This window comes from Acinonyx jubatus, chromosome A2, assembly GCF_027475565.1.
Source record: "Acinonyx jubatus isolate Ajub_Pintada_27869175 chromosome A2, VMU_Ajub_asm_v1.0, whole genome shotgun sequence".
Lineage (NCBI taxonomy): Eukaryota > Metazoa > Chordata > Mammalia > Carnivora > Felidae > Acinonyx > Acinonyx jubatus.
In genome coordinates, this window is record NC_069383.1 from 77,676,814 (window position 1) to 77,704,095 (window position 27,282).

At 35.4% G+C, this 27,282-nt stretch overlaps 1 pseudogene; it reads left to right on the forward strand.

The window, feature by feature from the left end:
- The first annotated feature begins 1,284 nt into the window (after positions 1 to 1,284).
- Positions 1,285 to 27,282, forward strand: LOC106971748 (ras-related protein R-Ras2-like; annotated as a pseudogene).

The window sequence follows — 27,282 nt, forward strand, 5'->3', positions numbered from 1 at the left end:
AATTATTTCAGCTCTTTAAATATATTCACTTATTTGATAATATGTTTTAAAATTGCATTGCGCAATGTATATAGTTTCATACTTTACTTATCCATTGTGAATAGTGCTTAGGCCAGTTAAATATACTTACTACATTTTCACTAGCATCCTAAGACCACTTTGTTGGAATACAGATGCCATCAGTGGTATCTAGGGCTGTCATTTTTAATTTTTTGTCTGTAGCAGTTTTATAAATGGAGTGTAAGTAAAGCCATTTCTTCATGCTTTAGAGAAGAGAGTAACAATGAGTTGAAATAGCTCAGATCAGTGAAATATTCTGCAAGGTTCAGGAGAGTGTGTTTATTTATCACTGACAGACATTTAATGTTTCTTCTATGGGTACAAAGTGAAAAACAAACATTTATCACTGCAAAGCTATTTCAGCTAACAAAGCACTAATACATTTTTAGACAGATTTTGAACCACAGCAAAGTCTATTGGGTCTTGGAGGGATAAATGTGGACTTTTTCCAAAAATAAGGCATGGCTATCAATACTCCCAAATCCTGACATTTGCTCATTCTTTTTTCTCCCATCCCCACAAACAGAATTATCAGCTTTAGTGTCCTACTTACCCTGACGTGAATATTGTTTTCTTTTTTCTTTCCTGTGCTAGGATTTCATTTTTTTTTTTAGTGCTAGAGGCATAGTAACCTATCTAAAATATCTGATTTGCATGTTGAATAATTCAATTGATTCTCTGCACCCATGAGCGTGGGTGGAACAAAAAGCCAATGTTTCATCCAAATATGCCCCAGAAGTATTGGGTATTTGCCAACTGAAGAATATAGGAATGTGATAAAAAAAAATACCTGCAGATGTCATTTCATGTACATAAAAAATGATGTGACTTCAAAACAACTTTGAGAAAAGGTGTTGGACACTAAGTCATGAAATTGAGAGGAGAAAGGCTAACTGTAGAGTTTAAAAGCACTAATGGATGAAGGAGATAGCATAGTTTAACACAATGAAGGAGAATTAAATGAGGGAATATGTTTTTAGAATAATAAGTAGAAAGTGTTACTGAAACTATAGTAAAACATTTGTATTTGGTTAAAAAAAAAACCACCAGAAACACTAGTGAAAAGATTATGAGAACATTTTGTTAATGTTTAATGATGATAAAAAAAAAAAGGGACTTCTGCTTCTAACGATGGAATAACAGGGAGTAGATTTATGTTCCACTTAAAACCATGAATTTCAAGAAACTGGAAATCCTACAAAGAAGGAAAATAATCCTTGAGAGATGGAAAACAAAGTGAGCCCCGCAATCACCCAGCTTACTGCAATGAAACTTTCCAGGCCTAATGCAGAAAGAGTAACTCAGGCAGAGGGTGTGGACTCCCAGAGTGGAGCAGATGTAGCTGAAAGTCTACGCAGATCTAGAAAGCCGGTGGTCAAATTACTGGACATTTTGGTACTTCTATTTTCAATTTTTTGAGGACCCTTCATACTATTTCCACAGTGGCTGCACCAGTACATTCCCACCAACAATGCATGGGGTTACTTTTTCTCCACATCCTCACCAACACTTGTCTCTTATGGTTTTGATTTTTATTTCCCTGATGATGAGGGCTGTTGAGCAACTTTTCATGTGTCCCGTGACCATTTGTAGATCTTCTTTGGAGAAATGTCTGTTCGTGTATTCTGTCCATTTGTTAATGGGATTATTTGGGGTTTTTTTTGGGGGGGGTGTTGTGTAAATTCTCTGTATATTTTGGTACTAACCCACTATCAGATAAGTCATCTGCAAATAACTCATTCCGTAGGTTATCTTTTAGTTTTGTTGTTTCTTCTGCTGTGCAGAAGCTTTTTATTTTGTTGTAGTTCCAATACTTTAGTCTTGCTTTTATTTCCCTTGTCCTAGAAGACATATCTAGAAAAATGTTACCACAACTGATGTAAGAGAAATTATTACCTGTGCTCTCATCTTGTATTTTTATGGTTTCAGGTCTTACATTTAGGTTCTTAATCCATTTTCAGCTATTTTTTGTGTATGATGTAAGAAAGTGCTCCAGTTTCTCCTGTTTGCCCAACATCATTTGTTGAAGAGATTGTTTTTTTTCCCATTATATATTCTTACCCACTTTGTCAAAGGTTAATTGACCATATAGTCGTAGGTTTATTTCTGGGCTTTCTATTCCGTTCCAGATATCTTTGTGTGTAATTTTGTGCCAGGTCCAAACTGTTTTGATTGCTACAGCTTTGTAATATAACTTAAAGTCCAGAATTGTAATACCTCCTGCCATGCTCTTCTGTTTCAAGATTGTTTTGGCTATCCAGGTTCATTTCCGGTTCCGTACAAATTTTAGGATCATTTGTTCTAGTTCAGTAAAAAAAAAAATGCTGTTGGTATTTTGATAGGGATTGCATTTAATCTGTCGTTTGCTTTGTGTAGTATGCACACTTTAAGAATATTTACCTTTCCAATCCATGAGCATGGAATATCTTTCTTTACCCAAAGAATACAAAAACACTAATTTGAGAAGATATATGCACACCTATGGTTAGTGCTGCATTACTTAAAATCGACAAATTATGGAAGGAGTCCAAGTGTCCACTGATAACTGAATGGATAAAGAAGACGTGATGTGTGTGTGTATACATATATAGTGAAATCTCAATCAGCCATTAAAAAGAATGAAATCTTCCCATTTGCCACAGCATGGTTGGATCTAGAGAATGTAGCATATAATCCTGAGTGAAATAAGGTAGGGAAAGGTAAATACCATATGATTTCAGTCATTTGTGGAACTTACTTAAGAAACAAACACACACAAAATGCACACAGGTGAGAAAAAGAGGAAAACCAAAAAACAGACTCTTAACTATAAAAAACAGCAGAGGAGGAGTGAGAGGGGGATGGGTAAAATAGATGAAGGAGGATTAAGGTACACTTACCATGAAAAGCACTAAGTAATGTATAGAATTGTTGAATATCTGTAAGGTACACTGGAAACGTAACACTGTGTATTAACTACACTGGAATTAAAATTAAAAAAAATTAAAAAATAGGGTTTGCAGAACAGAGAGAAAACTCATTGATGTCTGTCCTAGAAAAAATCGTAGCATATGAACTGGTGCACACACATGAAGAAACTACCCAAGGGTGGGGAGAAAAAAAAAAACACAAACCAAAGGGTTTGGAGAAACAGTGTCCAAGGTTCCCACAGGGCCATGCTATTGCCTATTGGCACCAGCCAGAGTGGAAAAGCCATTGGTAGGGAACGTCAAAAGGTCTTGCCTTAGTGTTTGGAGTAGTTCTCCTTAGACTAAACATCATTCTGATGTTGCCTAAAAAACTCTTAAAACGCATACTCCAACAATAAACCAAACTGTTTGCAAGTAACTTAAATATGGCCTCGCATAAAGCTCAAAAACCTTAGAAAACTGAAGGGATAGAAAATGATCTAACTTCTATAAAAGTAAAATTCACAGTCTGTTTTCTCCAAACATTACCAAGCATGCAAAGGAGCAGAAAAGCATCCTCCAAATGACGAAACGAAATGAAACAAACCTGACTCAGTAGTGACAGAGATGCTCAAAGTAGCTCCTGAGAAGTTACTAAAGCTATAGTTTACATGTTCATAAAGCTAAACAGAATTTGAACATTTTAAGCATAAAGATATGGAGAGAATCTGATTCTTTAATAGTAAATAAATGTATTTATCCTGAGAGAGAGAGAGAGAGAGAGAGAGCAAATGTGAGGAGGGCAGAGAGGGAAAGAGAATCTCAGGCAAGTTCTGTCCTCTCAGTGCAGAGCCCACTGGGGCTCAACCTCACAAACCAAACAGATCACGACCTGAGCTGAAATCAAGAGTCAGATGCCCCACAGAATGAGCCACCCAGGTGCCCCAAGAATCCATGTGATCTTCTTGAAGCAAAAAATTATGTTTCGCATAAAATAAATACATTGGATATAATTACTTTTAGAGACTGCAGGAAAAAATCAATAAACATGGGTGCTTAACAATAGTAACTGTTCAAAACACAAAGCACAAGAATGGGGGGGAAAAACCCAATATGATGTGTGGTACAAATTTAAGCAGTCTATTTTACATATAATTAGAGTCCTGAAAGAGAAAGGGAAAAATATTTGAAGACATAATTAGCCAGCAGTTTGGCAATCTGATAAAAACTAAACCCAGGTATTCAAGATACTCAAGGAACATCAAGCCCTAATAACACGAGGAAAGCTGTACCAAGGAGTATCTTAATTACATAGCTCTAAATCAGTTATAAATATAAAAGATTAAAGGCATCCCGAGGAAAAATATACGTATTTAAAGAGAAAGATAAGGATGAAAGCAGATTTTTTGTCAGATCAAAGCACGTGAGAAGATGGTTGATCAACATCTTGAAAGTACTGAGCAAAACGTTGTCAACCGCGAATTTGATGAGTAGAGAAAGGGTCTTCTAGAAATGAAGGCAAAATAAACACTTTTTTTCCCAAATGCAACCTGAGAGAATTGATGTACGAGATCTGTACGATAAGAACCGTTAAAAATGGTCCTTCAGAGTTCTGAATAACCAATGGGTTATTCAACAAAGAACTCAAAGAGGAAATTAAAAAACACATGGATACAGATGAAAAATGAAAATACAACAGCCCAAAATAGGGACTCAGTGAAAGAAGTTCTAAGAGGGAAATGTAAATAGATATGGGCCTACTTCAAGAAACAAGAGAAACCTCAAAAAATAAATATCTAACGTTACATATAAGGGAACTAGGAAAAGTAAAACAAAGGCCAAGTTGATAGAAGGAAGGAAACAATAAGTTCAGAGAAGAGATAAATGAAATAGAGACAAAAATAGAAAAAGAACAATGAAACCAACAACTGATTCATTTATAAACATTTAGCCAAACTCATCGAGAGAGAGACAAGACACAAAATCAGAACTGAAAGGGAAATAACAACCAATACCACAGAAATACAAAGGATTATAAAAGCCCTTATAAGGATCATATGAAAAAATTTATGCCAACAAATTAGATCACCTAGGAAAAGTGGATAAAGTCCTAGAAATACACAATATTTCAAAACTAAATCAGAAATAGAAAATTTGAATAAACCGATTAGTAGTAATCTAATTCAATCAGCAACCAAAAGCTCCCATAATACAAAATTTTAGAACCAGATGGAGTCACAGGTGAATTCTACCAAACACTTATAGAAGAGTTAATACCTATTCTCCTCAAACTATTCCAAAAAATATAAGAGGAAGGAAAGCCTCCAAATTCATTCTATGAGGTCAGCATTACCCTGATACCAAACCCAAAAATTCTACAGAAAGAAAATACACATGATGAACATAGATACAAAAATCCTCGACAACATATTACCAAAAAACATTCAACAATACATTAGAAGGGTCGCTCACAATCATGTGGGATTTACTCTGGAAATACAAGGATGGTTTTGTAATTTACAAGTCCATCAACCTGATAAACTCTATTAACAAAATGAAGGACAAAACTTACTCGATTACCTTAATAGATGGAGATAAAGCATTTGATGAAATACTTTATCCATTTGATCCATTTATGGTAAAATTTGCTCCACGTATGATAAAAACTCTCAAAGAAGCAGGTGTAGAGGTTGTATACCTCATCATAATAAAGACCACAGATGAAAAACCCACAGTGAACATCATACTCAATGATTAAAACTGAGAGTTTTTCCTCCAAAATCCCAAACAAGGGAAAGAGGTTTACTTTTACCACTTACATTCAATATGGTACTGTATGTCCTAGCTGCAGCAACCCCAGAAACAAATAGAAGACATCCAAATTGGTAAGGAAGAATTTAAACCATCACTGTTTGCAGATGACACATTACATTAAAAAACTCTAAAGTGTCAATTAGAAGTAAAAAATGAATTCACTAAAGTTGCAGGATACACAATTAATACATAGAAACTGAATTTCTTTACACTAACAGTGAAGCAGCAGAAAGAGAAATTCAGAAAACAATTCCATTTACAACTGCACCAAAAAGATTAAATGCCAAAGAATAAAGAAAGTGAATATGACATAAATGTAAAATGATTTCATGTTTGTGGATGGGAAGAATCAATGTTTGTTAACATGTTCATACTGCCCAGAAAATTGACAGATTCGATGCAATCTCTATCAAAATACCAACAGAATTTTTCACAGAAGTAGAACAAGTACTATGAAAATTTGTATGAAGTCACGCACACACACAGAACCTTAATAGTCAAGGCAATCCTGAGAAATAGGAACAAAGCTAGCGACGTCTCAATCCCAGATTTCAAAAGGTACTAGGAGACTGTAGTAATCAAATCAGTCTGATCTTGGCACAAAAGCAGATACACAGAGAAAAAGGACAGAATAGGGAGGCCAGGAAAAAACACACATGCTTATATGGTCAATTAATCTATGACAAAGGAGGCGAACAAAAAAAAATAATGAGGAAAAGATAAATTTCACTGAAAAAACTGGACAATTACATGCAAAGTAAACTCAAAATGGGCTAAAGACCTAAATTTGAGGCCTAAAACCTTACAACTTCTAGGAGAAAACATAGGCAGGAATGTATTTGACATCAGTCTTAGCAATATTTCTCCAGATAGGTTTCCTCAGGCAACAGAAACAAAAGTAAAAATAAATACTGGGACTACAGCAATATAAACATTTTTGCATAGTGAAAAAACCAGCAACAAAATGAAAAGGCAACCCTGTGAGTAGGAGAGGGTATTTTCACATAATCCATCTGATTAGGAGTTAATATCTGAAATAAAGAACTTATACCAAAAAGCCCTAAAAAAAGAGAAATAATCTGATTAAAAATGACCTGATAGACATTTTTCCAAAGAAGAAATATATATGGCAAACAGACACATGAAATGATGTGTTACCACATCATCAGAGAAATGTACTTCAAAACCACAAGGAGATATTACACTTACCAGAATGGCTAGAGTAAAAAAGACAAGAAATAACAAGTCCTGGCAAGGATGTGGAGAAAAAGGAACCTTCCTGCACTGCTGGTGGGAATGCAAACTGGTGCAGCCATGAGTGAAAACAGGATGGAGAGTCCTTAAAAAATTAAAAATAGAAATATCATATGATCCACTACTGAGTAGTTACTCAGAGAAAAGGAAAATACTAATTTGAAAAGATCTGTGCATCCCTATTTTTTTTTTTTTTGCTGCAATTATCTACAATAGCCATGACAGGGAAGCAATCCAAGTATTCATTAATAGATGAATAAAGATGTGGAACATACTCACACATTCTCTCTCTCTCTCACACACACACAGAAATATTACTCAGCAATTAAAAATAATGAGGTCTGGGCATTTGTGACCACCAAATGAAATAAGACTGAAAAAGGCAAATGTCATATGATTTCAATTTTATATAGACTCTAGAAAACAAAACAAAGGAATAAATGAACAAACAAAAAGCAGAAACAGACCCATAAATACAGAGAACAAACTTAGGGTTACCAGAAAGGAGTAAGGTTGGGAGATGGGCAAAATGCTAAATGAGTGAAGGGCAATGTAAGGTACAGCTTTCCAGTTATGGGCATGTTAAGTCATGGGGATAAAAGCTACAGCATAGGGAATACAGTCAATGGTATTGTAATGGCACTGCATGGTGACAGGTTGTAGCTATACCTAGGTGAACACAGCATAAATTACAGAGTTATCAAAACATGCTGTATACTTAAAACTAATATAAAATTGTGTATTCACTATACTTCAATAAAAAAGTACTTTCTAAGATGGAAAAAATGATATTCAATATAAACATGAATCCACACAAAGGAAGGAAAAGCACTAGGCAGGGTAAATACATGGGTAAAAATGACATTTTTTGGCATCATTTAAAATTTGTTAAGACGGGTGCCTGGGTGGCTCAGTCGGCTAAGCATCTGACTTCGGCTCAGGTCATGATCTTACAGTCCGTGAGTTCGAGCCCTGTGTCTGGGCTCTGTGCTGACAGCTCGGAGTCTGGAACCTACTTCAGATTCTGTGTCTCCCTCTCTCTCTCTGCCCCCCCCCCCCATGCTCTGTCTCAAAAATAAACATTAAAAAAATTAAAAAAAATTTAACACGTTACTGACTCTTAACCAACAAGAGTGATACAACCTGGTGTTTATATAATATTTAGAAGTTGTATAACAAAAATGAAACAAAATTTTTAAGTTGGTATAATATCCATTTTAAGTTATATTGTGATATATTAACTATTTTTACTGTAACTAAAACCTAAAATTTCAACAACAAAAATTGCTGTCCATATGTCAACAAAACTCATAAAGTGGATCATTAAAAATTTATACTAGATCTTGGGACACCTAGGTGGCTCAACTGGTTAAGTATACGACTCTCTATTGCAGTTCAGGTCATGATGTCACAGTTAGTGAGATGGAGCCCCACATCGGGCTCTGAGCTGACAGCACAGAGCCTGTTTGGGATTCTCTCTCCCTCTTTGCCCCTCCCTGACTTGTGTCCATGTTCTCTCTCTTTCAAAAAATAAATAAACTTAAAAAAATTATATTAGATCTGAACAAAGGAGAAAAGAGACAAAAAAGGTAGCAAAGAACAGATTGAACCAGTAGAACACAAATAGAAAGTTGTATGGTTAAACTTAACCTTAATAATGATGACATTATGTGGAAATGGTCTAAACACCACCATTAAAGAGAAACCATTACAGGACTGTATAAAAAGTGAGAACCATATGATGCCTACAAGAAACGTACTGTAAACATAAAGAAACGGGGTAAAGTAAAAGGGTAGTAAAATACATATGATATTAACACTAATCAAACCAAAGCTGGTAACAGACAAAGTTGGTTTCAAAGCAAAACATATTGACAGGGCTAAATAAGGTGATTTCATAATGATACGTTGGCTAATTAATTTAAAAAGTACATAAAAATGCTAAATATTTTTGCACTTGATAGAAAGTACTTAACAAGTAACTCAAAACCTAGTTATTTGAGATTAATAAAATTTATAACACTCTAAACTGTTCAGGATAAAAAAGAAAAGTCACAAATTAAGCAGTATCAGGATGAGACACATGATGTCACATGACATAATCTATAAATATTTATTTACTTAAAAGTTTTTAACATTTATTCATTTTTGAGAGAGAGAGGGAGAGCATGAGCAGGGGAGGGGCAGAGAGAGAGGGAGACACAGAATCTGAAGCAGGCTCCAGGCTCTGAGCTGTCAGCACAGAGCCTGATGCAGGGCTCGAACCCACGAACTGTGAGATCATGACCTAAGCCAAAGTCAGATGCTCCCCAATCTATAATTATTTCAAGGAAAATCATAATATTATGAACAAGTTTATGCCATTTTGTCAAGAAGTTAGCTGACATAGACATACTTCATGAAAGACACAGAGTATCGAAATATATTCATGAAGAAATGAATCAACTGAAATGGGAAAAAAACATCAAAAAACAATCAAAGTATTCTCAAAAAGAAGTAGATAACTTGAATAGACCTATTCTTAAAAAAAATTAATTTGTAGTTTTAAAACTGCCAACAAATTAAACCCTAGAGCTAAATGGCTTCACTGAGGAATTACACTGAACATTGAAAGAAGAAATAATGCCATATGTATAAAAACTTCCTCAGAAAACTGAAAAAGGTGAATGTTTTCAAAATAATTTTGTGAAATTAGCATTTTAGTGATACCAATACTAACTAAAGAATGACAATAGGAGAATATAAAACAACATCAGGACCATATTCTTCATAAATATCGATGCAAAAATTCTAAATGGAAATTAACAAAGCTAATTCAACAATATTAAAAAGATAGTAACACATCATGACTACATGAGGTTTAGGCCAAGATTGCAAAGTTGGTTTAACTTTGTAATGTCAGTGAAGTAATTCACAATATTAATAAACTAAAAAATCCTATTATCTCAGTTGATGCATGACAAAATGTGTTTTACATAATCCAAAATACATTATTCTTATGAAACTAAGAACAGAAGGGAACTACCTCTACAAAACAAACAGCTAATAATACTCAATGCCAAAGAGATGTATGCTCTCCCTAAAAAAAATCAGGAAAAATGTCAAGGTGTTGGCTCTTAGCACTATTATTTCCACATTACAAGGAAGATTTAGGCATGGAAATAAAAGAGTAAGAATTAAAAGGCATCCACATGGGAAAGGAAGAAGCAAAAATGTCTTTATTCATCGATGATGTGAAGATCTATGCAGAAAATTTGATGAATCTACAAAATTACTACTAGAAGTTAATAAGCTAGTCTATCAACATTGTGTATTATGAATTATGATATGAAATCATTGTATTTCTACACAAAAGCAATGGAAAATGAAATTTTACAATACCATTTAAAATTATATACAATTAAGAAATCTATAAGGTACACCCAACAAAAAATGTGATATACATGAGTTAACTTTTCACATATTTTATCTTAATTTCCTTAGCTATTTTGTAGTCCTCAGAGTATATGTCTATGATAAGACTCGATGTTGTTGATAGGAATTTTGTAAAAATTTATGAATAGATTTAACAAAATCTTAGCTTAGGCAGTTTGTAGATATTTACATATACGAGAACAATTCTGTATCCCTAGTTCTCCCCGCTACAAACAAAAACCTTTCATACCTCACATCATATTGAAAATTGAATTATAATGGATTATAGACCTGATATAAAGTTAAAATTATAAAACTTCTAGAAGAAAACATTTTCTAATCATTATATCAAAAGTATGATTCATAAATGAAAAAATCTATAAACTGGATATCATCAAAATTAAAAACTTCCCCTCTTCAAAAGACAGTGTTACGCACACAAATATAAACATTCTCAAATGTTATGTTTGCTGATACAAATATGAAATGAATGACAGAAATAATACAAGGAATGAATGGGAGGAATTATGATTACTTGTAATTATAAGATACTTGCCTTACCTGTGAGGTGTTAGAGTATTATTTAAAAGTAGCCATGGATTAGTCACACATACTGCAAACGCTAAGCAATCGCCAAAAAAATTAAGAACAAAAACCCCAAAACAATTGTGACAATATGCTCAAAAAAGGAAAGAACGTGGAATCATAAAATGTTCTATTAAAACCAGGAAAAGGACAGTACAAGAAAACAAACGTAGAGGCCAATAACCCTGATGAACACAGATGCAAAAATCCTCAACAAAATGTTAACACGATAAATTTAGAATTCAGTAATACATTAGGGAGAACACACAGTATGAACAAGTAGGATTCATTCCATGGGTGTAAGAATGTTTCCACGTCTGTAAGTCTATCTGTGTGAAATGCCACATTAACACAATGAAAGGCTAAAATCTTATGTTCGTCCCAGTAAATGTACTAAAGCCATTTTGAGAGTTTCACATTGATTTATGATAAAAACTCTCAACAAAGTGGATTTGGAAAGAACATACTTCAACATATTAAAGGCCGTATATCACAAACCCACAGCTAATATTGTACTTGATGGTGAAAAGCTAAAAGCATTTGCTCTACGATTAGGAAGAAGACAAGGATCCCATGCTACCCACTTTTATTCAACATAGTATTGGTAACCCTAGCTGGAGCAACTAGCAAATCAGAAACGGAGAAGCATAAAACTGTCACTATTTGGAGGTGACATATATAAAAAACCCTAAAGACTCTGCCAACAACACTGTGAGAGCTAATAGATGAATTCAATAAAGTGACAGGATAAGGAATTAATATATAAAAATCTGTTGGATTTCTGTACACTAATAATGAATGAGTATAAAGAGAAATTAAGGAAGCAATCCCATTTATCGTTGCATCAGGAAGAATAAAATATCTAGAAATAAATTGAACAGAGGAGGTAAAAGAACTGAACACTGAAAACTCTAAGACAACGACGAAAGAAATTGAAGAAGACATAAAACATAAAACTCCTAGGAGGCAACAGGGAGGAAAACCTGGAAGGCCTTGTGTATTGTGATGATGTGTTTGGATACAACACCAAAGGCACTAGCCATGAAAGAAGTAACTAATAAGCTGGATATCATTAAAGTTAAAAACATCTACTCCATGAAAGACAATGTGAAAAGAATGACAAGACATTCCATTGAATGAGAAAAAAGATACTTGCAAATGACACATCTGATACGGGAGTGTTCTTCAATTATAAAAAGAAACCTTAAAACTCAAGAGTAAGAAAACCTAATCAGAAAACGAGCCAAAGACTTAAACGGATGCTTGACCAAAGAAGATATACAGATGGCAAAAAAGCACATATCAAGATGGTCCACATCTTAAATCATCAGGGAAAGGCAAGTTAAAACAGCAGTGAGGGGGGCACCTGGGTGGTTTAGGGAGTTAAGCGTCTGACTTCAGCTCAGCTCATGATCTCGCGATTCTTGAGTTCAAGACCCGCATCAGGCTCTATGCTGGCAGACCAGAGCCTGGAGCCTGCTTCAGATTCTGTGTGTGTCTCTTTCTCTGCCCCTCCCCTGCTCATACTGTCTTTCTCTGTCTCTGTCTCTCTCAAAAAGTTAAATAAACCTTAAAAAAACAAAAACAAAAACAAAACCCCAGTGAGGTACCACCAGCCACCTATTAGACTGGTCAAAATCTAGAACACAAATAACACCAAGTGCAGGGGTGATGAGAAACAACAGAAACTGTCATTTGTCGCTGGTTAAAATGCACAACGATATGGATACTTTAGAAAACATTTTGGTAGTTTGTTAAAATACAAAACATATTCTTACCATGTGATCCAGCAATCATGTTGCTGCCTATTTATCCACGGGCAATGAACACTTATGTCTATACAATAACGTGTACAGGGATGTTTTTAATAGCTTTACTCATAATTGCAAAAACTTGGGAGCATCCGAGATATCTTTCAGTAATTCAATTTATAAACAAACTGTGGTATCTCTCAACAATGGAATATAATTCAGTGGTAAATAAAACAGAGCGATCAAGGCACGAAAAGAGGGAGGAAACTTAAATACAAGTTACGAAATGAAAGCCCAATTCAAAAAGCCTCTATACTATATGATTATCAGTGTATGGCATTCTGAAAAAGGCAAAAGTTTGGAGACAGGAAAAAAAATCATTGGTTGCCTGTGATTGGGGAGGTGGGAGAGTGAATAGGTCAAGCATGGTGAAATTTTAAGGCAGTGAAATCACTCCATATGATGATATAATGGTGAATACATGTCATGATACATTTATCCAAACCCACAGACGGCACAATACCAAGAGTGATTTTATGGTAAACTATAGACCTTGGGTACAATGATGTGTCAATGTAGGTTCATCAGTTATATCAAAGCACTTTGGCATAGGATTTTGATAATAGGAGAGATTCGTAAAATGAGGGCGGCAAGTACACAGAAAAATCTCTGTCCTTTCAACTCAGGTTTGCTGTCAACCTAAAACTGCTCTAAAATTAAAGTCTACTGAAAATAAAAAAAAAGAAATAACAAATGAGAGCACCTGAAAGGATGGGTTTGTCACTTATATCGAGAAAACAGAGCAGATTGGTGTGGAAATCAAACATCATATTAGGACATTTTGGAGTGGAAAAGGCTGCAGAGAGGAGTTAAGATTTTGGAGCAGCACGGAGACCCTGAGCTCGTCTCGTCCCCGAACCGCCGCTAGATCAGCACCAAACCATTTTGAACACGTAGGAAACTGACCTGAGGATGAACAGAACAATCTGCATAACGTGAGCCACAGAACTCGCAGGCAATCGGTGGGGAGAGGGGAACTGGGGGCGGGGGGAGAAAAGCCGAAGAGAGTAAGGAGCTGTTTTTGCAGAGAGACGGCAGCAAAAGGGAAGGAAGGAGAATGCAGTGTAAGAGGACTGTGCAAGAAAAGCGCTCCCCCGAAAGAGGCTGGAGAGGAAGAGTGAAAACCCCCACAGGAGAGTGTGAGAAGTCTCTTCCCCAAAACCACGGACAGGAAGAGAGGAGAGGGTTTCAATACTAATCATTGGAGCCCAGAGCCTGAAGTTCTGGAGCTCAGTGCCTGGCGGTGCCCTGTGGGGAAGTGGGGAGAATCCCCAGAGGCAGACACTGTGCCAGGTAGGGAGAAGTGGTTCCCCTGCCAGGAGGGCATTGGGTAGAGGCCGTATGGCCTCCCCACACGCAAAGGTCCAGCAGACCCTAGAGAGCAGCCATGTTTTCTGGTAATGGGACAAACATGCCATAATGAAACCTTGTGCCAGCTGTGTGTTGTGGTTTGCCAGAATCTCTGAACCTCTGCTGCTGGGCGATCACACAAAATGTTTTCTGGGGCAAGCCAGAAACTGGCCATTGCTCAGCGAGACCCTTCCCCGTAGAGTTGGTGCAGGTCCTAGTCACAGGGGTATTACTGAAGCATGGGGTTTTTATTTTTATTTATTTCTTCAGAGAGACAGAGTGTGAGTGGGGGGAGGGGCAGAGAGAGAGGGAGACACAGAGTCTGAAGCAGGCTCCGGACTCCGAGCTGTCAGCACAGAGCCCCACGTGAGGCTTGAACTCAGGAACTGCGAGATCACAACCTGAGCCTAAGTGGAACACTTAACTGACTGAGCCACTCAGGTGCCCCTGAAGCATGGGGTTTTGAAACATAACCCCATCTGAGATCAATGGAACAGACTAGAGAACCCAGAAATGGACCCACAAACGTATGGCCAACTAATCTTTGACAAAGTAAAAAAGAGTATTCAATGGAAAAAAGACAGTGTCTTCAACAAATTGCATTGGGATAACTGGACAGTGACATGCAGAAGAATGAACCTGGACCACTTTCTTACATGATACACAAAAAGAAACTCAAAATGGATGAAAGCCCTAAACATAAGACAGGAAGCCATCAAAATCCTAGAAGAGAAAGCAGGCAAAAATCTCTTTGACCTCGGCCATAGCAAGTTCTTACTTGACATATCACCAGAGGCAAGGGAAACAAAAGGAAAAATGAACTATTTGGACCTCATCAAAATAAAAAGCTTCTGCACAGTGAAGGAAACAATTAGAAAAACTAAAAGGCAAGTGACGGAATGGGAGAAGATATTTGCAAATGACATACCTGATAAAGGGTTAGTACCCAAAGTCTATAAAGAACTTATCAAGCTCAATAACCAACCCCCCCCAATAATCCAGTGAAGAAAGAGGCAAAAGACAGGAATAGACACTTTTCCAAGGACATCCAGATGGCTAACAGACATATGAAAAGATGCTCAACATCACTCATCGTCAGGGAAATACAAATCAAAACCACAATGAGATACCACCTCACACCTGTCAGAATGGCTAACATGAACAACTCAGGCAACAACAGATGTTGGCAAGGATGCAGAGAAAGAGGATCTCTTTTGCATTGTTGGTGGGAATGCAAGCTGGTGAAGCCACTTTGGAAAACAGTATGGAGGCTCCTCAATAAATTAAAAATAGAACTACCCTACAACCCAGCAAGTACACTACTAGGTATTTATTCAAAGGATACAGGAGTGCTGATTCAAAGGGACACAGGCACCCCAATGTTGATAGCAGCACTATTGACAATAGCCAAGTTATGGAAACAGCCAAATGTCCACTGGTTGATGAATGGTTAAAGAAGATGTTATATATATATGTAACACACACACATATATATGTATATATATATGTATATATATATATATATACATACACACATACACACACATACATATATATACTTACACATACACACACACACACAATGGAATATTACTCGGCTATCAAAAGAATGAAATCTTGCCATTTGCAACAATGTGGATGGAACTAGAGTGTATTATGCTAAGTGAAATTAGTCAGAGAAAGACAAATATCATATGACTTCACTCACACGTGGAATTTAAGATACAAAATAGATGACCAAAAAGGAAGGGAAGCAAAAATAATATAAAAACAGGGAGACAGACCATAAGAGACTCTTAAAGACAGAGAACAAACTGAGGGTTGCTTGTTGGGACGTTGGGTGGGGGGAGGGGCTGAAGGGGTGACCGACATGGAGGAGGACACTTGTTGCGATAAACACCGGGTATTATATGTAAGTGATGAACCAGTGAATTCTGTTCCTGAAATTATTATTACACTATATGTTTATACTATATGTTAACTAACTTGGATTTAAATTAAAAAAATAATTTTAAAAAGAGTGGAAAAGGCTGTTGTCACTGAAATAAATTGATATGAGACAATTATGATCGCCAAGTTACAACTGAAAGTCCTGAAGATTAATAACCAAATGCATTCACATGAAATATTGCTTACAGAATATTTGCCTTATATTTTCATACATATTTTTCATAAAATAATGAAATAGATAAAAGTTGACCATGACCATGACCATGTGTGTTACCATTCAAATAGATAAATATTACTGAGCTTAGAGTATTAGAATAACTTCATCAAATACAGACTTAGGGGTGCGTGGGTGGTTCAGCTGGTTGAGCGTCAGACTCTTGATTTTGGCTCAGGTCATGGTCCCAGGGTCATGGGATCAAGCCCCATGTCAGGCTCCATGCTGAGCCTAGGGCATGATTAAGATTCTCTCCCTCTACCCCTCTCCTCTCTCTCCATAGATAGATAGATTTGTTCATCTGTTTGGTATTATATATATATGTACATATATATATGTGTATCATATATATGTACATATATATATATGTGTGTGTGTGTGTGTGTATGTATATCACATATATATAGAGAGAGACAGAGACTTAATAATTTAGTCTTATAATTAAGTTTATTTATTTATTTCAATAGAGATGCACAGACAGAGGGAACAGGAATCCTAAGCAGGTTCTGTACTGTTAGTACAGAGCTTGATAATACAGAGCTTAATTCCACAAACTGTGAAATGACCTGAGCCGAAATCAAGAGTCAGACGCTTAACCGAAAGAGCCACCCAGGTTCCTCAAGTCTTAGAATATTTTTTTTAAATGTTCAGAAAATAAGCATATATTGTCCAAGAAAACAAAACAGTTTTCTAAGTGCTAAATATATTTTTTTTGCCAAATACTACCCATGTATTCACACTATAATGCAAAAAATTTAAATTGGTAATTTGTCACACAACTTTGACTGTTCATTAAGTTGGTTTAGTGGATTGAATCACTGATTTTACTGCTATTCACCAATGTTTTCAGTTCCCTGCCATTTCTGGATATCTATTTATATATATCTATATCTATCAATATTCTTATGTGTGTACACTTTGCAAATTCACTGACCTTGGAATACAAGAGTATAAGTGCTGGTGGAAATAGTATTTCTGTTTTCAACCTAAATTGCATTCCACGTCCAGTAGTATTTATTACATTACTGATAATGGTAACTATCCAGTAGCTACTCTACTGGATAACTGGGTTTCTTGCAAAAAACCTGACAAAGGTTTACAAGGTGCAATCACAAAAACATAATTTAGCAACTGACAATCAGGCTTTAAAAATGAGTTTACTTTTAAGAACTACCACAATATGGTTACTTCTAATGGAAAATGTTTAGAAACCATTAAATATTTTTTTTGAAATTTAGTTTTACGACTCACTTATTGGCTATCATTATGCTTTTTTGCATTTTAATACAGTTAGATTTTTTGTTCAGTGGAAATCCTGAAGAACCATGAACTGTATGTATATAGGAATATCTTTAAAGAAGGGATGCATATTCAGTATATTCCTATAACATCTCGCATGGACACATATAAAGCAAATTACATTTTGGTTTACTTATCATTGTTAATAATTGGGAATATTATTGATTCAAATTATAGTAATATATGAACAAACTGAGTATTTGCAATTATTTGACTGACTTGGAACAACACATATTACTGCCAATTCACAATACTTGTAGCCAAATTACAGGTATTCTATTTCATCAGATGGTTTAGAATAAAAAAGTCCTTTTAAAATTCAGAAAGTCCTTAGAATATCTTCAAATGTATACCAAAATCACAAAAGTAAAAAAAAAAAACACCTAAATAAACTTAAGAAATGAATGTATGGATTAGTGAGTTAAATGCCAATACCAGGTGCTGAGTCGTTTATACAATTATATGAGAAAAGTTTAAATGAATACTGTATAATATAGTCCAGCAACACATAAAAGATGTCTAACTGACTATAGAACATGTAAATCTTATGTTAAACTTAAAATGAACCAATAGAAAAAGTGGTGGCATAATAATATGCCTCCACACCACCACACACATAAACATCAATCTGAACAACTATTCTGCACACAGAACCAAAGATCTAGATCAGGGCTTATATGGGTGAAGCATATGCAGGAAGTACAGAAATAAAAAAAAAAAAGAGACATTCAGGAGGGTAGTAGAAGAGCACTCCAGTTGGTCTTAAGGGTAAAGTTGCTTCAAGATAACACACTCCTCACCTGCTGACCTAAGACCCTCGATCTGTAACAGAATGAAATTACTTTCTTTGAGATTTGCAGACCACTGACCCTGAGGACTGAAAGACCAGAATTTTCCTGGCCACAGAATTCAGCAAGTCTCTTTGGAGCTGCCTCAGATTTTGGATTAGCTTCACAATTTTTTAGCACAGTGTGTTTATTTTTTAGGTTACACAAATGGTTTTGGGGATCGGTAGACCTTGCCCTTTTTGGCAGAAATAACAGAGTACTCCTGCACACCAAAAAACAAGAACCAGACCCCCTCCACAACAACCTCCTCCCACTGAGATAATGTTTGTAGCTGGCAACATCAGGTCTACACATCATTAAGAAATGTTGCAGGCCACTGCGCTCTCTTTGCTGATTACCCTAAAACCCTTTAAAAACCCTTGGGCCAGGCTTAGAAACCTTGGAGTGGGCTTTTGAACAAGAATCCGCCTTCTCCCCAGGTTGCCAGCCTCCTGAATAAAGCTCAAGTTCCTTTCCAATCAAAACTCATCTCTTGAGTATTGGCCTCTCAAGCAAGGGACAGCCAAACTTGGGTTTGGTAACAGTAAGGAGAATAGATTCACATATCCCCCATTACACATCCTACAAGTCTAAGTAGCCTATCACAGAGAAAAAGAATGAAAGAGACATTCCCTCATGAGAAATGGATGGTAAAGTGACTCATCTCAGGGAAGACTCCAGAATCCGCCTTTCCCAATACCAGGCTTACACAGATCTCTCTGGGTCACTCCCTGTAGGCTCTGGGGGACCCAGGCATATCCATCCCATGGTCCAAAGTAGCTTCCTTGGTAGAGCTCCAGTCAGGAAAAATTAACATGGCATTAATAAGTCTTTACCTATTAAAAATTACTTTAAATGTAAAAGGACTAAATTCTCCAATCAAGAGACACTGTGGCTAAATGGATTAAAAAATAACTTAGTTATATGCTGCCTACAAGTGACTTGCCTTAGCTTTAAGGACACACCTAGGCTCAAAGTGAATATAGGGGAGAAAGACAGTCTATGCAACTGGAAATGAAAAGAAAACAGAGGTAGGTATACTTATAAGAAAAATAGATATTAAGTTGAAAATTGTAACAAAAAACAAATAATTTTTCAATAAACAGGCCAATTTATCAATAGGCTATAATAATCATAAATATTCATCCATACTGGAGCATGTAAATACACTAAGCAAATACTAATATATCTCTCGGGAGAAACATAATACATTAACAGTAAGGGACTTGAATACCCCACTTTAAACAAAGGTTATATCATCCAGACAGAAAATCAGTATGGATACACAGGACTTGAACTATACCAAATAGACCTAAACACATTCAGATAATTGTACCCAACAGTAGCAAAATACATATCCTTTTCAAGCATGCACAGAACATTTTCCATGATATACCATATGTTAAATCATAAAACACATCTTGGCAAATGTAAGAAGACTGAAATTATACCAGCTGCCTTTTCTGACCACAATGTTATGAAAAGTGAAATCAATAATAGAAAAAAAAAAGGAAAATTCACAAATGTATGGAAATTAAACAAGAAGCTCCTGAGCAATGAATCCAAGAAATAAAAACAGAAATAAAAAATACTTGAAACAAGTGAAAATGGAACGGAATGTATCAAAATTACTGTGGTGTAGACTAACAGTTCTAAAAGAGAAATTAATCCCTACCTTAAAAGAAAAGAAAACTCTTGAATAAACACCCTACATTTACACCTCAAGGAGTAAGAAAAAGAAGAACTTAAGTCCGAGGTTAGTAGAAGAAAAAACATGAAAAAATCAGAGCAAAAGTAAATAGAGATTAAAAAGTTAATAGAAAAGATCATTACAAGTAAAAGGTATTTTTTTTAATATATAAAAAGGTTGACAAATCCTTAACTAGACTAAGAAAAAGAAGAATCAGAAGTGAAAGGGGTGCCTGGGGGGCTCAGTCAGTTAAGTGACCTACTTCAGCTCAGGTCATGATCTTGCGGTTTGTGAGTTTGAGCCCCACATTAGGCTCTGTCCTCATGGCTTGTTCAGAGCCTGCAGCCTGCTTCAGATTCTGTGTCTCCCTCTCTCTGCCCCTCCCATGTGTGTACTCTCTGTCTCTCAAAAATAAACATTAAAAAAATTTGGAAGTCAAAAAGTAGACATTACTCCTAGTAACACAGAAATACAAGGACAATATACTACTATAAACAATTTTAACTTAAAATTCTTAGAAACATAGAATCTACCAAGACTGAATCATCAAGAAACAGAAAATCTGAACAGACCAATGATGAATGACAGGATTGAAACAGTAATGGAAAGCTTTCCAACATAGAATACACCAGGAGCAGATGACTTCATAGGTGAATTCTACCAAACATTAAAAAAAAAAAAAATTAATACCAGTCCTTCTCAAACTCTTCTTAAAAATAGGAGGTAATACTCCAAAACTAAACTTTACTTTGTGAGGCCAGCATTACCCTCATACCAAAGCCACATTAGGACACTGTAAGAAAATTACAGGTGAATATCCCTACAGATAAATATATACGCAAAAATTCTCAACAAAATACTAGCAAACCAAATTCTACAGTACATAAAAGGACCATACACCCTGATCAAGTGGGATACCAGAGTAGATCAATATATTGATGCAAAATACTAAATGTAGTAAATAAAATGGTAGAAATCTTGTGATCATCTCAAGAGATGGAAAAGAAGCATTTCAAAAGATTCAACATCCATGCATGTTAAAAACACTCAAGAAATTGGGTAAAAAAGGAATGCATGTCAACATAACAAAGGCCATATATAAAGAACTCAATGGTGTAAGATTGAAAACTTTCCTCCTAAGATCAGGAACAAGACGAAAGTACTCACTCTCCACTCCTATTCAGTATAGCACTGGAAGTCCTACCAGAGCAATCAGGCAAGAAAACTAAGTACAAGACATCCAGATTGGAAAGAGAGAAGTCAAACTATCTCTGTTTATGCAAGATAAGATCTCATACAGAGAAAATCCCTGAAGACTCTACCAAAAGACCGCTGGAACTAATCAACAAAGTAAGTAAAGTTGCAGGATATGAAATTCATATAAAAAGATTAGTTGTGTCTATACACTAACAAAAAAAAACTATCTGAAAAAGAAACACAATTCCATTTACAATAGCATCAAAATATATAGGAATATCTTTAATCCGGGAGTGAAAGATATATACAACATCCTGCCATTTGTGAAGACATGAATGGAATTTGAGGAAATTTGTCTGAGAGAGACAAAATGTATGGTATCAGTCATATGTGGAATCTAAAAAAGCTAAATTCATAGAAACGGAGTAAAATGGTTACCAAGGGATGGGAGTGTGGAGGGGAAGGACAAATATTGTTTGAGGTCACAAACATATGAGTAGTAAAAAAGCTCTTAGATCTCATGGGAAGTGTAGTAAATACAGAAAACAATGGTATTATAACCACTAATGATGATATTATAACCATTATTCAATGGTATTATAACAAACTTGCTAAGAGACTAGAACTTGATTATTCTAATCACTAAAAAGAAATATAATAATGTAAGGTGACAGAGGTAATAATGTAAGGTAATGATTGCTGCTATGGCATTTATATCACAATATATAAATGTATCAAGTTAACATTTTGTAAACTTAAATTTATAATATGTCAAATATATTTCATTTACAAAATTTAAGACACTAATGAAAAAAAATGAAGACACAAATAAATGAAAAGATATCCTGTTTCTGCATCAGAAAAATTAATGGTGTTAAAATGTCCATACTACACAGAGACATCTAAAGACTCAATGCAAGCCCTATCAAAATTCTAATGACATTTTTTGTAATAAGAGAAAAATGATCCTAAAATTTTTAACAACAAAAGACTCTGAATCACCAAACGAATCTTGAGTAAGAACAAAGCTGGAGTCATTATACTTCCTGATTTCAAACTTTATTACAAAGCTGTTGTGATCAAAACAGTACAGTACTGACATAAGTATAGACACACAGAAGAGTAGAACAGAATCTAGAGCACAGAAGTAAGCCCTTGAATATATGGTTAACTAATATTTGACAAGGGAATCAAGTAGAATCAATGCCGGAAAGATAGTTTCTTCGATAAATGGTGTTGGGAAAACTAGACTATAACATGCAGAAGAATGAAACTTGACTCCTATCTTATACCACTCCCCAAAATTAACTTGAAATGGCTTAAATTATTATACTCAAGATCCCAAACTGTAAAACTACTGAAGGAAACACAGGCAAAATGTTTCTAAACATGGGTCTCGGCAATGATTATTTTGGATGTGACAACAAAATCACAAGCAACAAAAGCAAAAATGAACAAGTAGAACTATGTTGAATTACAAAGCTTTTGCAAAACAAAGAATCAGAAAAAAAAGGCAATCGACAACATAGTAGAAAATATTTTCAAAACCATCGATCAGATAAGGAGTTAATATAAAAAATATAGAAATGATACACACAACTCAACAGCAAACAACCAAACAACCTAATTAAAAAGTGGGCAGAGGATGATAGACATTCTTCCAAGTAATACATACAGATGGCTAAGAGGTACATGAAAAGGTGTTCGACATTGCTAATAATCATCAGAGAAATGCCAATAAAAGCCATATTAAGATATTATTCCGCACCTGTTAGAATAGCTATTATCAAACAGACAAGAGACAACAAGTGTTGGTGGGGATGCGGGAAAAGGGGAACGCTTGTGTACTACTTTGGGAATATAAATTGGTATGGCCACCATGGAAAACAGTATGGAGTTTCCTCAAAAAAATAAAAAACAATTTTACCATATGATTTAGCAACTGCAGTACTAGGTAATAGATAAAGAAAATGAAAACAGAATCTTGAAGAGTTATTTGTAGTTTCATGTTCATTGCAGTATCATGCACAACAGCCAAGATATCAAATTTACCCATATGTGTATCAAAAGGTGACTGGACAAAGAAAAGGTAGTGTAGATACAGAACAATGGAATATTATTTAACCCTGTGAAAGGAGGAAATTCTGCCTTTTACGACAACATGGATGGGCATTATACTAAGGGGAAAAAATCAGGGAAGGACAGATACTTTTTTTTTTTTTACAAACATAATTGACAGTTTAATTTCAGGTGTGATATAATGATTCAGTAAGTCTATATATTTCTCAGTGCTTATCAAGAAAAGTACGCTTTTTATCCCCTTTTTCTGTTTCCCCTTTGACCATACCCACCTCCCCTCCGGCAGCCACCATTTCTTTATACTTAAGAATCTTTTTTTGTCGTTGTTGATGTCTTTCTTTGTTCATTTGTTTTATTTCCTAAATTCCACATCTGAGTAAAATCATATGGCATTTGTCTTTCTATGACTATTTCAGTTAACATAATACTCTGCAGGTTCTTTATGTTGTCATGTATGTGCAGAATCTAAAAAAGCCAACCTCATACACACAGAGTAAAAGGGTGGTTGCCAGGGGCTGTGGGTGGCAAAAATGAGAATGTGCTCAAAGTGCGTGCAAACTCCCAGCTACAATATCACTAAGTCTGGGGATCTAGTGTATAACATCATGACAATAATTAGCAATACTGTATTAGATACTTATAAGTTGTTAAGAGAATAAATCTGAAATACTACTATCCCTCCCCCATATTAAAGGTGAGAGGATGAAGATTATTGTGCTATTTACAATATATGCTTGTATCTAGTCACCAGACTATACACCTTAAACTTTACATATATTACGTGTTAATATTTCAACGAAGCTAAAGAAAAATGAACTTAAAAAATTTACGAAAAAAAGAATGTAATTAAATCTAAAAGAAGTTATTTCAAGCAAGCGCAGGATAAAGATGAACTGATGAACTGTATGCAGTGGAAAATATTCACCAGTTAATACTCATGTCCTGCTGACTACATTGTGTATCATTTATTTACAGCAGAAAAATTTCCTCCTTATTTAGTTAACCTCAATTGTGCCTTAATTCTCAGTTAGGAATCATTGGGAATGAATGCATCCATCTTTCCAAGGAAATTGCCAATTCCTTTACTTGAGCATGTTGCTGATTTGAACAAAACTAGAGTTCATTACTAAGGAAAACTAAGGTAATTAGCGACAGCCTTAGAAATCATTCCTCTATTTTACTCCTATAACATTTAGGAGATTTTAATTTTTATTAAAACAGACCTTGGAATTTTATGGTATTAAATAATTTGACATTCCTCAAGGAAACATTTTCTACATTTGTTGTGTCAAAGAACTATACAAACAACCTGGTAACTTGCAAATAATTAAACGTATTATTCCTTAAATACTTAGGTTTTAATTGACTGTACAAATCCTCTATTTCAAATAATTCTATAAGCAAAAATTCAGCAGGCAAAGTAATGTCATTGCTAATGTACCTAATACTGTATTCTCTTTGATAATAGTTTAGCACAATAATGGTGCAATTATATTTCTAAGCTGACATAGAGTGCACTCATTATTTTTTTCCGAAAATCACACTGGGATTAATCATTTAATAAGCTCATAATAGCTTGGCTGATGGAATATTAAAAGTGTTGAATAATTTAATTTGAATGAATTCGTGGATTATATCACTCAGGAAAACTATTAACTATATATATAGGTCATTCGAAAATGCTACTGTTGAAGTTTCAGCAAGAATTGTTTTAAAAACATTTAGTATTGGAAAAGTCAGGGCTTGTGGTAAAGACAAGAGCGATGGAATTCTTCATTCTTAGGATTTGCTCTGGTTAAGAAGGTTGAAAGATCTTTTTCGGGATTTTAAAAATGAGAAACCCAGATGTCTCTCCGCTTTGGTCAACCTAAAAGGTGTGGCATAGGGTGCGAGAGAAGGAAGGGACCCCGTTATAACAGTCCTATTTTGTGACGGACTATGACCCAACCATCGAGGATTCCTACATAAAGCAGTGTGTGATAGATGAGAGAGCAGCCCAGCTAGATATTCTGGATACGGCAGAACAAGAAGAGTTTGGAGCTCTGAGAGAACAGTATTTGAGAGCTGGCTAGGGTCTCCTGTTGGTCTTTTCAGTCACAGATCGAGGCAGTTTTGAAGAAATCTTCAAGTTTCAAAGATTCTCAGAGTGAAGGATCGTGATGAGTTTCCAATGATTTTAACTGGTAATAAAGCAGATCTGGATCATCAAAGACAGGTAACACAGGAAGGACAACAGTTAACACGACAGCTTAAGGTAACATACATGGAGGCGTCAGCAAAGATTGCGATGAATGTACATCAAGCTTTCCATGAACGTGTCCGGGTTATAAGGAAATTTCGAGAGCAGGAATGTCCTCCTTTACCAGAACCAACACGGAAAGAAGACAAGAAAGGCTGCCATTGTGCCATTTTCTAAGAATCCCTTGAATTTTAGCTACCAACTACCAGGAAAAGCCCTCGTCGTCTCCTCTTCCACTTATGGTTTACATCACATTGTGTTGGTACCTTTCTAGCCTTGGACAAATGATCACCGTGACTAGTAGCCTTAGACCAAGAAGCTGGCTAATCCTTTCCGTGAAGCTAATCCTATGGTCATTTTGAGACACATTTAAAGGAAACACTAAGGCTGCCTCAAAGATTATCTGATTTCTTAAAAATAATGATCTATATACATAGACACATTCGTTTTTAAGGGCTTACATTTTAATAGGGATGAATCAGTTTTGGAACCTAAGCTGTTTACCAAGCTGAAGTCATAGGTTGTGAAATTAACTTGTAACTTCTGGAATGATATTGCCTATTGTTACTCTAAATAGAAACATAAGTTGTTTTTAAATGTGAATTTTTTGCCTATCTCTAAAAATTTTGATGTCAACTTTAGTTAACCTTAAGTACACTGAATTGAATCCACAGATGTGGGACATCTCAGACCTTTACTGACGCTACAGCCTTTGTTTTCCAGTGGCCAAAATACCAAAATGCCTGTTATGTTTATAGATTAAAAACTGTGTATAAAGCCTTTATTACACCTCCATTCCTAAAGATGATAATAATGTTCTTTGTGGCCAAATATTTGGACTCATTCTGGATTTAGGCATTTCAACGTTCTTGGCTTTTTAAGTTAACTCTTCTCATAGCCATGTTGAGAGTAAAAATAAATAATTTCTGTCTGTCTGCCTTTTCAAGTATTTCTGGATACGGGATTAAAAAAAACTAAAACTGTTTTTTTGTTTGTAATATAGAATACGGAATTGATCTTTCCGGGGTCAGAGATGATTAATGTTTTTGCTATGTAGTTTTATACATTATTTTCTTATCAAACTAGTTAACAAGTATTTTTATATGTTTGTAAGCAAATATGCTTTCACAGCATACCTTGTGTATATGTAAAGATAATTATTTAATTCTCACTGTTCACTTTTAACTGACAAAGAAAACAAAAACAGTGAAAACTATAGAAACTGTGGTAGAGGTGTCCTTGCCATCCCGGTCCTGGTCCTGGTGGCTCCCACCCTTGGCCAGTCACACACCTGCTTGAGAAACCTCCTCCGTAGACAACAACAGGGTGAGAATCTGAAGTCACTTGTGATGTGCCGTACTAGGTACCGACTGTTCTATCAAGTAGTAAGTGTAAAACTTCTCTTTGACGATTAGTATAACTGTGGATGGCTTCTGATTTTTGGTTTTAATTTTGTGGATGTGTTTCAACAATTCAGAAGTATGTTCCTGATGGTGAGATACTAAGTGATATTGCACGGTTGTCACTTTATTGAATGTGTACAACAGCCCCGTGAAGTTGATAAAGCATACCCTTGTATAGCTTCAGGTGCTAGAATTAAAACTGATCTGT